This window comes from Psittacula echo (assembly GCF_963264785.1).
Source record: "Psittacula echo genome assembly, chromosome: 3".
Taxonomy (NCBI): domain Eukaryota; kingdom Metazoa; phylum Chordata; class Aves; order Psittaciformes; family Psittacidae; genus Psittacula; species Psittacula echo.
This window is the reverse complement of record NC_137736.1, coordinates 67,993,589-68,009,953: the sequence shown is the minus strand read 5'-3', so window position 1 is coordinate 68,009,953 and position 16,365 is coordinate 67,993,589. Positions and strand designations below refer to the sequence as shown.

The 16,365-nt window shown below is 36.9% G+C and overlaps 1 protein-coding gene across 1 annotated transcript in view; it reads right to left on the bottom strand.

Moving 5' to 3' along the window:
• NALF1 (NALCN channel auxiliary factor 1) overlaps positions 1-16,365 on the bottom strand; it is a gene marked incomplete at its 5' end in the record, with an annotated part of 473,501 nt that overhangs the window by 163,399 nt on the left and 293,737 nt on the right. The window lies entirely within an intron of this gene.

The window sequence follows — 16,365 nt, the reverse complement described above, 5'->3', positions numbered from 1 at the left end:
AATTCTAAAACTGTGCTATGTCAGACATCTCACACAGGTGAGGTGTACTGGATTCAAATTACCTCTGAAATGTTTTATTTTTCAGGCTTAAAATCTTTTATGGAGAACATATCAAGCAACCGCTTATGCAAAGATAATAGCTATGACATTGCTAAAAGCATTTCACACAGGTTTTTTTAGCTTCATTAGATATTGGGTTTTTTTCAACCTTCTGTGAGTCAAAAATAAAAGTCAAATTTATGAAATTATTCTTGAACAGTATTATAAGTAGCTGAGACCAAATATCTAGGGCTTGCCAAGAGCTAAAATCAAGGGCTAGTGAATGCAATCTAGAAATCTGGGCAGGCTTTTTAGGAATATCATCAGCATCAAACTTTCTCTGCAAAATGTTTCAGAAAAAATAACAATTTCTTCTTCTTCAACCACCTGCCCCCACTATTTCATTTCCTCCCTATCCTCATGATAAGCATTAGTTTTAAATCTGAAAAACTGGGGATTTTTTAGCTTTTCTGTAATCTTCTCCAAAACCTTTCTATTTCTTAACTCTGCAATACACCTATTTCAAGAGAGGCTTTCATTTTTAAGATGAACACATACCATTTCCTCAGAAATGCATCAAACATAACATTCCATTATGGATGTCATATTTACTTATTTACTTCATACTGTACTTTCCAATGCATGAAGGGTTTTACAGTCCACCCGCTGTGCCATACAATAGCTTGCTATTAAACATTAAGAAATTCCAGGTTATGCAGCATCCAAGGCTGACAGCAAACTTTATTCAGTTCTGCTCTCCAGCAGCTTGAGATCATTGTAAATAAACAATAGTAATAATTGGGAAAATACACTGTACAGGATTCAGTACTTTGAATAAAATCCATTCTTCCCAAGTGGAGGATGGAACAAGAAAATCATGACATTCTGTTAAAAGAACAAGCTTGAGGCATTCTATCAAGAAGGAGAATGACTAAAGACCAAAATTAAAAATAGCACTTCAAAAGCAAGCTGATAATAAAACCAGCTTTTCAAACTTATATCCTTCTTAACATAGCATTGGACTTCGTAAAGGAAGTCAGCTTTCCACTGAAAGAAAGCTCATTAAATTTGAAATGATCCTATAGATGGTGTAGGTATCTAAAAATTTGTTTCCATAAAAGTAGAGCTTACAAGTGGTTAAGATGCCAAAGTGGATACTGAAGCCCAGACTGCACACGTCTATAAATTATGAGCCTTTCCTACATAACTGGAATATTTAGGTATTGGCACTATTTAAACAAAATAACACTGATTATGGTTTATTACAGCTCAGAGGCTACTAAACAATATTTCTCATTGTCTGGTTATTTCATGAACACAAATAGAAATACACAACTTTGCAATTGTAGTCTCTATTATCCACCTAAGCCCATATCTGAAGCAGATATCCGTAACAGAGGAAGACATGCAGATGTCTCTTGGAATAGAAGACACAGTTTTAAAAACTTGCTTTCTCTAACACACAGTACTGTGTAAGAAAAAAAAGTCAATAGAAATTAAAAAACTAATTTCTTGAAGAATATACTACACCATATAGCACATCCAATTCTGCCCTTTCTGGGAATGTATTCATCATGTTTCTTACATAATACACTATTCAAGGACTTTAAAATACTCATTATCAAAGCCTATATAATTTTTAATAAAAGCTTTAAGTTTTTTTCTCTTGCATTTTCTCCCCCAAGACTTTATACTCAGTTTTGCAGGGTGTGGCAATTCAGCTATAGGCCATTTAGGGGAATGAAGCTATTACATTATAGCAAATTTCCTGATGGACCAAAAACCACCAGCTGCTACATCTGGTTTTGGCCAGAAGCCTAGGGTGTGAATGCAACCCACTCAGTATTTTATGCACAGCCAGTGAATATTACTTATCTCCTGATTAGAATGGTGACTGCCTCTTTTAAGAGATTTAAGCTGAAATATAAACTCCCCCAAATATTCTGAATCACAGTGATTATTACAGTGAGTTACTGGTAACAAGTGACAGAATCATACAACCTCACAAATTCTTTCCTCTAATATTTGACTGCCTAGTCAATAGAAAAAGACCAAAACAAAACCAAACAACTCAGTGTACTTACAAACTTAATACTAATAATTACAGAAGAATGTGATATTGGCGTCAGAGTTTCTACCATGATTGCAGAGACAACTGGAATTGAGGATCAACTCCCAGTTTTATAACAGCGCTGCTCTAAAATCAGTCCTTCAGAACTGTATCTACGCATATCTCTAATTATATACATTTACCAGTAATGGCAGGAATATAATAATACTAAAATTAATAACAGACCTTCCAGAATACTGTGAGATAGTGTCCTGCTCTGGTATATGGATTTCTCTGCCTTCCATGGAGAACATAGTCTACTGTGATCAATTTACAGCTTCCCTGTAGCAACCAGAAGTAAAATAAAGCAAACATAGAATCAAAATGCAATATAATTAAGTAATAAGGATAGCTATACTAAATTCAGTAATGTTTGAACAATATTAAAATACGGAAAGATTACATCTAAATTTTTAGCTCAAATTAATGTCCAAGAATTAAAGTAAATAGACTAAGTTTTACTAAAACTCAATATTGTGAAAAGTGAAGGAAGTATGAAATTAAAGGTACTCAAACCACTAACTCTTCGCCATGTTATAGAAAAGTCAAAATGCCAATGTGGGTTTTTGTCTTTTCACAATGTGAAATAGGACTGGTCCGTGTACAAGAATATAGGGGATGGAAGACTGAGGGAGAGAAAAAAAAAGTGAGTATAACCTCCACAAAAATGATAAAGAATGAGCTGGAGATTTGTGTGGGAAATGCTGATCACAGCTAATAAATACTAGGCATAGAACCAGAGCCTTAACAGTCCTGAGAAACAACTTGTACCTGAAGGTTCAACAAAATTTACCTTTGAACAATAAGAATATTACAGCTCTTACCCTCTTCCAAAACAAACACTAACTCTATCAAGATGTCTAGCTCAATGAATACAACCAATTGCTGCAGTTTATGCAGACAGCAGACATTCTGTTAGATTTAATAGGAGGTTTTGCCAAAGAGATATTTTTGTAAAATTACTGTGCTATTTTGGGTGCCTATGTTTACAAAGAGTTGCATAAATTACTTTTTAGTATTCAAAACAAAAGACTATCGAGACCGAAGATTCATTATTTTTTTTATAAACTAATTTGACAGCTGTTGATTTGACCACTCAAAGCAATCTCTGAGCATTTACAGTCTAATACCATCTCAAATGGAGCTTCTTCTGGTGAAGTATATTACCAACCACATAATTCAATTATTTCTGAGAACAAGCCTGAAATCTTCTTAAGTGTGTAGGGAGACAGAGGCTATCGTTTGGAAATTCTCAGTATTCACTAAAATGAATAGTTCTATGCAAACTGTAGTCTGCATTTAAATGTTCTTAAACTGTATTATTCAAATCAGAAACTGATTTACATCTGGGTGCAAACCACCTTTTCGCATACAACCCATTTTGCTGATAGGAATAACAATAAATAATAATCAATGATGATCAAAAGAAGAAAGAAGAAGCAACAAGAAAAGCTTCCTTAGATACATTTGTGATCAAATTAAGACTAGGAAAAATGTGGGCCTTCTCTAGAAAGAAACGGGAAACCTGGTTGCCTGTTTTTAGAAACGAAAAAAAGGAGACCCAAGGAACTACAGGCCAGTCAGTCTCACCTCGGTGCCCAGCAAAATGATGGAGCAGAGCCTCCTGGAAACTGTGCTAAGGCACATGGAAAGAAAGGAAGTGATTGGTGACAGCCAACTTGGTCTTACTCAGGGAAATTGTGCCTGACAAATTTGATGGCCTTTCCCAGTGCGATTAACAGCATTGATGGATAAGGGAAGAGTGACTGACATCATGAAGACCTTAGGCCCACTGTAGGAGAGGATCTGGTTCAAGACCATCTTAAGAACCTGAACGTGCAAAAGTCTATGGGACCTGATGAAATCCATCCGCAGGTCCTGAAGGAGCTGGCGAATGAAGTTGCTAAGCCATTGTTCATCATATTTGAAAAGTCATGGCAGTCAGGTGAAGTTCCTGACGACTGGAAGAAGGGAAATATAACCCCCATTTTCAAAAAGGGGGAAAATGTATGACCCAGGGAACTACAGACCAGTCAGTCTCACCTCTGTGCCTGGCAAAATCTTGGAGCAGATTCTCCTGGAAGGCATGCTAAGGCACATGAAAAACAAGGAGGTGGTTGGTGACAGCCAGCATGGCTTCACTAAGGGGAAATCCTGCCTGACCAACCTGGTGGCCTTCTGTGATGGGGCTACGGAACTGATGGACAGGGGCAGAGCAGTTGACGTCATCTACCTGGACCTATGCAAAGCATTTGACACTGTTCCGCACGACATCCTTGTCTCTAAATTGGAGAGACATCATTTTGATAGATGGACCACTCGGTGGATAAAGAACTGGCTGGATGGCCACATGCAAAGAGTTGTGGTCAATGGCTCAATGTCCGGCTGGAGACCGGTAACGAGTGGTGTCCCTCAGGGATCGGTGTTGGGACCGGTCTTGTTCAACATCTTTGTCAGTGACATGGACAGTGGGATTGAGTGCGTCCTCAGCAAGTCTGCTGATCCATCTGCGTGCTCCATCCCTGATGGTGTTCAAGGCCAGGTTGGATGAGGCCTTGGGTGACATAGTTTAGTGGGAGGTGTCCCTGCCCATGGCAGGGGGGTTGGAGCTAGATGATTTTAAGGTCCTTTCCAACCCTAACCATTCTATGATTCTATCATCTGCCTGGACTTGTGCAAGGCTTTTGACACTGTCCCACACTACAGCTTTGCCTCTAAACTGGAAATTTGAATATGATGGATGGACCAGTTGGTGAATAAGGAATTTGCTGGATGCTTGCACTCTCCAAGTGGAGACCAGTGACAAGTGGTGTTCCTCACGGGTCGTTACTGGGACTGACGCTGTATAACATCTTTGTGTGTCTCCCAAGCATAAATAGGCAGGGTGGAGAATGAATTAAGAACAGGGCAGACAAGAAAGATTGGAGGTACTCATGGATGAGAACTCAGCATGACCTGGCAATGTGCACTTCGAGCCCATAAAACAACCATATCCTAGGCTGCATCCAAAGAAGCATGGCCAGCATCTCAAGGGAGGTGATTCTCCTTGTCTACTCTGCTCTGATGAGACCCCATCTGCATTACTGTGTCCAACTCTGGGGCCCTCAACAGAAGAATGATGTGGAGCTCTTAAAGTGAGTCCAGAAGAGGGCCACAAAGATGATCAGAAGGGTGGGCCTCCTGTCTTATGAAGACAGGCTGAGAGAATTGGGCTTCTTCATCCCAGAGAAGAGAAGGCTCTGAGAGACCTTACAGGAGGCTTGTAGAGACTCTCAGACTGAATTCAGGATACACTGGAAGATACTGATGCTTGTTATAAATTCAGGCATTTCTTTCTAAAATATATCAATCTACATGTAGTAATTTGATATGGAAAATTAACCAAATTTTAAAGAGTATAAATTCACATAATTTAGTGTATTCACTAAATGTTGAGAATATGAAGAATCTTAGATGCAGTAGCTGTTTCACAATTATCCAGTATAAATTTTCCTCCTGTTTAATATGAACATCTAGCACTGACTACCGTTGACAGTAGATTATGTGGTTCATTGATTCCACCTAATGCACTTATTGCTAATAAATTATATGTTTAAAACTGTTGAAATAATAATGATATTGTGAAGTGAAACAATAAACATCTATAAACATAACATGCAAATTATGATTATACTTAGTGATTCATTACCCCTATGCTAACATAATGCCAGTGCTTAACTCTGTGGTCATACATAAAAAACTATCTTTTATCACAAAATTCTGATCTCTTAACTCATGAAAATAGATCTAGACTTTTGCTAAGATTGCTGAAAATATTAGGCAATCAGAAATAAAAACATAAAAAATAAAATATTTCAGTTGCATAAAGTACCCAAATATTTCAAGTGTTGTATTTTATGTGTGCCACATGCTGGAAGCTGCAACAGCCAGATATCAATATGTAATTGAAAAACTATATAATGCAATATGGAAATATCTTCATGTATCTTATGTAAAAAAATGTTCTGACTATGAGATAAAAGTGAGTTGGAGACTGCTTTAGCTTAAGTTTTTATAATATAGCTAAAATTATGGCATAGCTAACATTATAGCAGCTATCTCCCTGGTAGTTCATGTATATGATTTGTATGTGATATTTAAAAATAACCTGTTGCAAGACTATTGAAGGTCACTTTATCAGATAAGCAAGTCTATTATATAGGAATTGCAGCTATTTGCTTCAATTTATTTGGGACTGAAGCAAGGTGTCATGAACTTAAGAAATCTTTGCTCTACCTTGCATAAAGTGCTTGTTACTTATTAAACAATTACTTTTCGGTTTTGGTGATTTGTTCCTTTTTGCCTGTGCATCTGTAAACATGAAATTGACAGACCCACGCTTCTCCAGCTCTCTAAGGTAGGCTGCATAATATTTTTGCCTTCCTACTGCAGAGAAAAATTTGAAAAAAGTATTCTGCTGAAGTATACTTTGCCCTAGAGGAAAATTTGCAAATATATTTAATGACTCTGTTTATCACATTTCCTAATGCACATGGAAAATAATATGATCTCTCTTGCAAGGTTCTTTCCAGTTTTTTCATTCTGCAAGTGGGAGAAATGTTCGTAACTGAAAAATAGAAACACTACTGAAGCTGAGAACACAGAACTGATTGGGGGAATGATACCTGGCACACAGAAGTGAAGACTGGTGTTCAAAGGTGGCCAAATTTTAATTCTTTTGAGCCAGCCACTAATAAAGGTGCTAATTGCTGTTTATAAAACACAGTTGCATTAATACATGAAGTTACTAATAACACGACAATGTGTATTAGAAAGTAGTTCATTCATCCAAATTCTAATTTTCTCATGATCCGGTGACTGACTACATTTGATGTGCATTTTCTTTTTAAATATGACACTGAAAATTACAAATTCAGTTAAAGGTATAATATTAAACAAAATTAGTATTTAAAACTGCGTATAAACCCCGTATTTTATCTGATTTCCTCTTTAACTTAAAATAACAGTGTTCTTGGCATGCTAAGTATACTCAGCATTTGCTCAACTACATTGCAACATAGGAGAAAAAACCTGCTTTGAGCACCTGAACAGAAACCAAATAAAGGTCTTTTCCAACCTAAATGATTCTACGATCACCTAATAAAGACAGGCTTCTTAGAAATTCTATTGACACAGAATAAGCTTAACTACATAAAGCTAGGTCCTCAGTTCACATATACTGCCAGAAATTGTTGCTAGCAACAGAAATTGCCCCTGGAGTAAGAGAAAAGTGGAGGAATGGAAGAATCATACACTGATCAGAGGGCATGAAAACACAAGGTGGCTTAGTCTACGGATGATAGAGAAATAGTTCTTTTTTTTAAAGCAACAGCTGAGGCAGGCAAAAAAGTATATACATCTGCAGTAGAGAAAAATAAAATCTAAAACAGCACTAGCTGAAATCAGATCGGCCAACAAGAAGGATGAGTGGTCAGCTGCCAAAATCATACAATAAAATTGTACAAAACCACATTAATAATAAAGTCATTGGGAATTCAAAACATTAATAATTCTACAGTAAACATAACTGTTGATTACTAGAGATAGAATATCTGGACAGGAATATTTAATTTGCTTTCAAATATGTTTACTGTATTTGCTTAGGATAATCCTTGAAGTTCTGCTTACATAAAATTAAATCTAAATAGTCTGTTGCCATAACAACATAATACATTAGTTTTCTAGTTTTATTTTTGATCATTCGACTACAGGCTTGTTTGCTAGGATCTTTGTGACTTAAGTCTTCAGTGTTTCTCAGTATTACTTAAATGAAGACTCTGCATATTTATTTAATCTTGAGGATAATTCATAATTCTTTTCCTTGAAGAAGCAAGACAGGGTCAAAGAATCTGTCATGGAAATAACAGAATCAGAAAAAATAATGTACTTTCATTGGTATAATAATAAAAAACTCAGAAAATGAAACTAGATAAATGCATTTCATACTTTGATGTTTTTACTGGCATTATTAGATTACAGCATCACATTTCTGCCAGTTGGACTAAACTAAGACAGGTAGGCAAAGTCTTGCTTTCAACAAAAAGATCTAGATTGTGTGAAAACACATCAAATGAACAGATGGAGAGGAAAAACAAGTGAAGAATAGGTTCTACATTAGTTATTGTAGTTTGCCATTCTTTTTATCTTCTTCAGTTTTACATTTGGACCTGTCAGATTTCCTTGTTACCTGTTTCATACAATGAAGATTTATTCTTAGCTTTTGTTCTTAAATTATAATAAGCCCAGTAAAAATACCTGATCCCTTATCAGCAGAAACACCTGACCATCCCAATTTAACCTAAAAAATGTTCACTTGGTTCTGACATTCTCCAAGCAACTAAAGAAAATTAATAAGTGCTGTATGAGATATAAGTTAATCTATTCTTTCAAAGGCATTATCTGGGCCTACAGTGGAAAATTGTGAGTGATTTGAGACATCTGAGCTAACACCAATCTTGGTTAACATGTTCATGTGGTTCAGCTCTGAGCCCCCTAGACAGGGCTCTTTCAAATCTTGCAAGCAGTAAAACCTCATTAGTAAAGCTAACAAACAGGCTTAGTCATAATATATTGTTAACAGTTCTGCAGATTGTTTTATTGTGGTCCTTGCATGAAACAGATGTGTCATAAGAGGTATAAAGAGGATGAACATTAAATAATAAATAAAATAGGAGAATCTTTCATATTTACTATCTGGTTACAAATGTCTCTCAAGCTAGTTTGACAAAAAGCTAAACAGTTGCCAAATCTATGCGGGACTTTTCCCAGGAAAAGTTTTCCATTAAAATATGTGAGAGAAACTTACCAACACATTTTGCCATATTTGGATAATCACTAAGTACTTTTAATTCAGTTTCATACGTTATATAAAATGACAGTAAGAAGTTGCAAGGCTAAGATAAGATTGTGGTGTTATTAATGAAAAAAATTAAAAAGCATATAAAAACTGTTTCTGTCAATGGTGTTTTGTGACCCACATTTGTTAGCTGTGGTTTTATTTAGTGCAAAATGAAATAATCATGAACCTATAAAATACAGTAAAAACTTCACATCAGTTTTGTGTGCAAGGAGATTTGATAGTTCTGTTATTATGATGTGCAAAACTCTACAAACATAAATCAGAAATTAAGAAGTTTTGAGAATTCCTGTAAATAACTAAAAAAACCTGAGTAATCTTATATCTCAGGAAAAGCTTTTGTGGGTGAGACAGGGTAAAAGTGGAGCCATGAGTGAAGTGCTAGGGCAGATGAGTAGAAGATGGAAAAGCACAATGTACAGTGACATCAGTGACTAGGGAGGTGAGGGAAGTGGCAACTGAGCTCAGAAGCTGAGGTGAAAGAAAAAAAATATTTTGCTCCTATCTTCAAAATTGTCATTAATCCCACAAAATTGGGGTAGTGACTAAAGAATCAGTTTTTAACTAAATTTTGATTCAATAAATCTTTATTTAGCTGTCAGGCTCATTATAGCTCTGAAGTGACAATGCCTCTAAAAGAGAGGAAGCTGAACAAAACCATTTGTGAGAGGGTAAGTTGCTAACACATGTACCCATGCTAATGCCTTTAAAGAGTGAATACAAACGTGTGAAGTATCATTATGTCACTGTCTGAACTGCATAAAGCTTTCTATTACTTTCATCTAGTAGAACTGGAAAGCAGCCCTGCACCAGAAAATTTTTCCATGCCAGGTGATATAGTAGAAAAGGATTCTCCACTCTTGGATATTCTCTGACAGTAGAGAATAACTATATGTTGCCTTGTGAGAAATGGGAATTCAGCATAATGTAGAATAACAAAATCTACAACTAGGATATTTTAACAAATCACTACTTTCAAGTTCACAAATAACAAAAGGCAAGCAAAGATGAAGTTACTTTTGCTTGGATCTTTGGCTTCAAAGTTGTCTATTTTGACCAATTCAAACAACTAGAGAGGATTTTTTTTTAGTAGTTGGTTTATAGCCAAGAGTTGTGACTGGAAACTAAATGTTATTCCATCACTGATATTTGCCCTGCCCTGTAAGATGTAAATTGTGGACTTGCTTTTTTGATTTCACAATAGCGTGTTGAGAGCAGTAGTCACCAGACTCATGTTAGTCTTCTTTGACGAAATGCAGGTCCGAACCCTCCAAGTGGAAAAAACAGTAGAGCCCAGATCTCCTATTTCTTAGACAAATGTCTTACTAGTTTTATCAGAGGCTGATGGATTCACTTTTTATTTTATAACCAAAGAGTAAATCCCATCCCTGTCTTTTACATAATTATGGGCACCAGTCCTTGGCAAAGGATCCCAAGAACACTTCCCTCCTAACAACATTAGCTCAGATAGCCATAAGAATGAAGAAGACAGGAGTTCAATGGAGTCCATCTTGTTAATGTTTTCAGCTGACTAATTTAATGAATCTCCTTGCTCAATACAGGGGTTCTTGCAATTTAACCTTCCAAGATTGCACTAGAGAGTGGTGATCCTATTTGTTTGACATTGCATCACATATGTCAAAAAAAATTCCATTGATACTGACACTTCAGATTTTCAAAAGTTTTTTGAACCTGAAAGTTCTACTTCAAAATATTGAGAATTGCTTTAGTTCTGGAATGACTGGGTGGATTGCTACCATTTCCACCTCAAATCCCAACAAGAAACCAGAAATGTTTGTTTGGTTGGGTTTTTATAAAAGCAGGGTTTCTGATTTATTGAGTTATCAAATTTATCTTAATTAAATATTCTTCTCCAAGTTCAACATGGTTACTAAACTCTGACAGAATTCGACACATCAAATTTAAGCTGGAACTTCAGTTTTACTTTCATTTTTTTTTTAATGAAGATTTCCTAACAAGTGGTTGCAAAACTCAGATAGGACATGAAAGAAGACCAGATTTTGCATCTAATAGGATTTAAACTCATGCTTCATCCATTCTTTGCCTCATTCATTCCTGTCAAGTGTACTACACAACAAGGCCATGGAGCATTCAAAGAATATCATATATGGGAAAGAAGTGACACATTTGATCTATGCTGTGATAACAAACTAAACAATCTGAAATAATTTGAAATTCACTGGACCAAGTCAAAAGCAGAAATATGATGACAACCACAGTGTAATGTTTAGGACACATTGCTGCAATCTCTGGATTATAACCTAACCAGGTTGCACAGAAAATATAGAAAAAGATCATTAAGACAAAAGACCAAAAGCAGTCCCCCATTACTTTCTTAAGTTATTTTTAGGTACCAAGAAAAATACAGCACTGGGATGCAATGCACATCTCCATTATGTTTTGTAAATATGAGCCAACATTTCTGCTGTCTGTGGGAGCTAGTCATTATTTATTTATGATTATTAAACATGAATAAAATTATTAGTCCTGTCACCCTGATGTTCACACTATATGTCTCAAAGAATCTCCCTGATGAGAACTGCTGTTATGCGCCCCTCTACTCTTGCAATCCAGAAGTCAACACTTTATTTCACAAAAATTAAGTGGTGTTATAGAATCATAGAATAGATAGGGTTGGAAAGGACCTTAAGATCATCTAGCTCCAACCCACCTGCTATGGCCAGGGACAACTCACACTAAACCATGCCACCCAAGGCCTCATCCAACCTGGCCTTGAACACCGCCAAGGATGGAGCACTCACAACCTCCCTGGGCAACCCATTCTAGTGCCTCACCACCCTCACAGTAAAGAATTTCTTCCTTATATCCAATCTAAATTTCCCCTGTTTAAGTTTTAACCCGTTACCCCTTGTCCTGTCACTACAGTCCCTGATGAAGAGTCCATCCCCAGCATCCTTGTAGGCCCCCTTCAGATCCTGGAAGGCTGCTATGAGGTCTCCACGCAGCCTTCTCTTCTCCAGGCTGAACAGCCCCAACTTTCTCAGCCTCTCTTCATACGAGAGGTGCTCCAGTCCCCTGATCATCCTCGTGGCCTCCTCTGGACTTGCTCCAACAGTTCCATGTCCTTTTTATGTTGAGGACACCAGAACTGCACACAATACTCCAAGTGAGGTCTCACGAGAGGAGAGCAGAGTAGAGGGGCAGGATCACCTCCTTTGACCTGCTGGCTCATGCTCCTTTTATCATTCGTCATCAGTGTTAAAAACAATGCCAGAACACTTTAATTTTGCTCTCAGAAAATAAATAAATAGGTAAATGTAGGATTCAGAAGTTAACGTCAATTAAGTTGAACTTTGTTTAGATGTATGCTTCCTGACTGCAGCAAAAAGGTGATGCCAACATTTAGATTTTTATGAAGGGTAGAAAACCACTTCATACTCTATTATGGAAAGTATAAAGATGTGGACAATTAAGAGGGCATTCATTTCTGAGGGGAACTGGTGGTGTTTCAAGGCAGTCTGAAATTCAAGAAGAGGTTGTTGGGGTTTTTTTATATATAAAAAGTCTTATTTTTGTAAAAGGAGGGCACTTTAAGTGTGTTTATGTAACCACACAGTTGAAAGGAAAAAAAAAGTGCAGCTGTAAGTGAGAAGATAACAAATGCAAAAGCACAAGGTTGGATGGCACCTGGAATTTTCAGCCTTGACAACTATTTACAAAGTGTGCAACTATAGGTCCCTCGAGCACACCTTTGAACAGTTGGTCACTTGGAGTTGAAGGCAAAGCACTGAGGGTTATTTTGGCTGTCAGGTTTAAATAACAATCAACTCCCTACTCCCTTTCTGCTTAGCATATGCTTCACAAACAAGGTAGATCACACTCTGCTACAAAATGTTAGTCTGTAGTGATGGGCGTAATGACCTTTATAGTGTGTCACATCCTGCAGAAAGTTATGCACAGCGATGTATTAGATTGTTTTCCTTTCTGACCGTGCCAGTCTCTACCGGCGTTTTTGGGTTTTTTTTCACAATTGCTTAGATTGCCTGAGAAATTGGATTCTAATTTACAAGCAGTCTTTCCACTATTCATTTATTTTTTAACTAGCATCAATACACTGGAATTTATACTTCATGTGCGGCACTGTACATTTCTGGAAGTGTCAATAATGCTTGGATAACTATTGACATCTGTTATGCAAGTTATGCTATTGTGCTCTGGACTATTAATGCACCATTATTATATAAAAGCATATACTTTTGGCCATGCATTTTGCCAGTAGTTTTATGTGGTACAGTATATTCCTTAAGGACTCTTGATTTTCCAGGAAGGCTTTAGACAGAGCAGTGAGTAAAACACAGAAACACCAATCTAGTAGAAAATGCCATTTCAAAATATTCAAATCCCTTTTGGAGTGTTTGATGCAGAAAGATATAGACAATAACTAGGTATTGGAAAGCATGCATATATTGGGGTTTGGGGTTTTGGTTGTTTGGTTTTTTTTATTTTGTTGAGGGTGTTTTTCTTCTCTCCACTATGAAAAATAAACCTATTCATACTGAGCCACCAGCAAGCTTATCATTACTAAGAATTTGTTTCAGGTAAACCAGAAGTTATATTTAATGTGGTCACTTTTATTTCAGTAAGCTTTTGAATGTAGAAAGATTTTATGTTGCAGAAAGCAGACTATGCTTAAATTACAAGATAATACATGTCTTTTGACAGTTCCAGTTACCCAAACTCAGAAAAATCTTTACCCAGCTTAAAATACCCATTGGAACAGACAAATCTTGGACAGGCATAAACCATCTGTTTAAATATTTCAGGGATTCAGTAAGAACACAAATCAAAAGAAACATTGGTTTTATGTCCTTTGATAGTATGAGAGAACTGTGGGGTTTGACAGTTCATAAAGTATCTTCGCACAACTTCTGCTATCAGCTCCTTTTCCTGGTTAGTACTACGGCATAGTCCTGAGCAACCTAACCTGTCATTAGCCCTGCTTGAAGCAGGGGGTGGGCTAGAAGACCTCAGAAAACTCCATCTGTCTCTTAATCTATGCTGCCACACCAGAAAAGAAAATTCCTGGCAGTTTTTCTAGGACATTTGCTAGGTGCTTTAAAAATTACAAGCTGCTAATCTACAACATCCTTGGTAAACAGTGAGCTTTTAGGGGTAAAATATTTTAGCTGCACTGAATGCATTTCCGTTTAGTATATTGGTGAAGTCACTGCAGTTCTTTAGAAAGACTAACGGAAAGGGTTAGAAACTACTGGACAGCACAACTACCCCTAATAGCACTACTCCTTAAATAGGGTTGTACTAAGGTGTACTTACCTGGCCTTCTGCTCCCTTCTTGGCAAGACACTGCTTTCAGACTGGAATTTCTTCTTCTGCTCCTACATCTCTCCTTACCCACCATGCTCCATCTTCTTACTTGCACTTCCATTTCTTTTTCCTCTTTTCAGGAAATAAACCTCATTGAGTTTTAAATAATAAAACTTTATCTAGAACTGGTTTGTAAAGTACCAGGAGGAAAAAAAATAATCTTAGGAACTCCCGAAATGTTCTGGAAAAAGTCATTCCCTACCCCCACCCCACACGTACACCACTCTCTTATACATTAGCGTATAATAAACAGATACTGTTGAGGTAAATATGGGAGATCTAGCTTTGCAATAACTCAACATATTCAATTGAACTTGCTCTCACACTTCCCATGTATTCACCAGGTCATACATGCTGTCTGCATAGCCTATCCATGACTATCTTATTTCGGCAAGAAATCCTACCTCAGGTAACTAAGAAATTTCTCCTATGATGTGCCCCAATGATTTTTATTTTTCAAGTAGCTGGTAATTTTCTTTCTCACAGTTTCTAACAATCTAATTTTTTCTCTATGATAAGGCATTTTGTTTTCTTATTATAATCAGATACTACCTTAAAGGAAAGGAAAAAAAAACAAAAAATATTTTGTAGGGCTTACTCTTTTACTCCCTGTGAGATATCAAAACTAACCACAGCAACAGTGGCAAAATTTTCTGTAGTTTCTGCAGAGCTTGCTTGGATGAATTTCATCCAAATCTGTGCTCATATTGCTAATTTATTCAACTGCTTTCTTTCTCATTTCTTCTTCAAATGTCACTTTTTTTCCTTTAACTATTAGATTACATACCACTAAATTGAGAAATAGCCTTAATCAGGACATTTCCCAAGGAATGGAATTAAACCTAATGATACTTATCAGCAAGAAGTGCTCCTTAATTGGGATAGTAATTCGCTTAACTGGGATGCCTGTAGGTTATTTACTGTATATCAGATAAAGACATCTGATCCTTATTTTCCTGAGAAACAAGGAAAAGTGCTAGTTCTAGAAATACATTGTAATTATAGCAATGCTGTATTTCAAGTGCAATATCCTCATTTCAGTTGTTGTTCAGCTAGCCCAGGAAGGCTGTGAATGCTCCATCCTTGGCGGTGTTCAAGGCCAGGTTGGATGAGGCCTTGGGTGACATGGTTTAGTGTGGGGTGTCCCTGTCCATGGCAGGGGGGTTGGAACTAGATGATCTCAAGGTCCTTTCCAACCCTAACTATTCTATGATTCTATGATTCTATTCACAGCTACACTGTGCATAGAGCTTTACGGTCATATCGGATATGCCACAAGTATCTTTCTTAGAGGCACAGTGGCCAAGAAGGTGACATACTGAGTGTTCCTTAACTCTCAGGGTAGCATAAGGAATATAGCAGCTTTGAATATACTGGGAATTCATTCATGAAAGCCAAGCGATCACTTGATCTGCCTGTCAGCAAGATCACATAACCAGTATTGGACTAATGGAATAGTCTAATAATGGCTAATAACAACCACAGAGTAACTAATGTCACCCAACAGATTGCTTTTAGAAGGTCCCTGAGGATTCACATACTCAACAAGAACTGGAGCAGTGTTTCAGTGAGCTGCAGCCGTTTTATAACTGCAGACGTAAACTGTTCTCTCTGAGCTATTTAGGAGACTATGCTCTCTGGGATGGCTATATTAAGAGAGTGTTTAGGAAAGTGTTTCAATATGCTACTTTAATTCACTGTATTTTAGCTCACTTGGTCAAATATAACAAAAGTTGAACTGCTGACAGAAGACACAATAGCGTTTTCAGCTCCTTAATGAGACAATAGTTTTTGAGATGGGTAGGGCTACAGAAAGCTACTTCAGACTCAAAATAGCATTTTACTAATTATACTCCATCACAGCATTATGCAGATGAAAGTATTCAGCCTTTCAGTACTAGACATAATGGAACCAATCACGCAAAGCATCACTTTCAAGATAGAGGTTGTTACA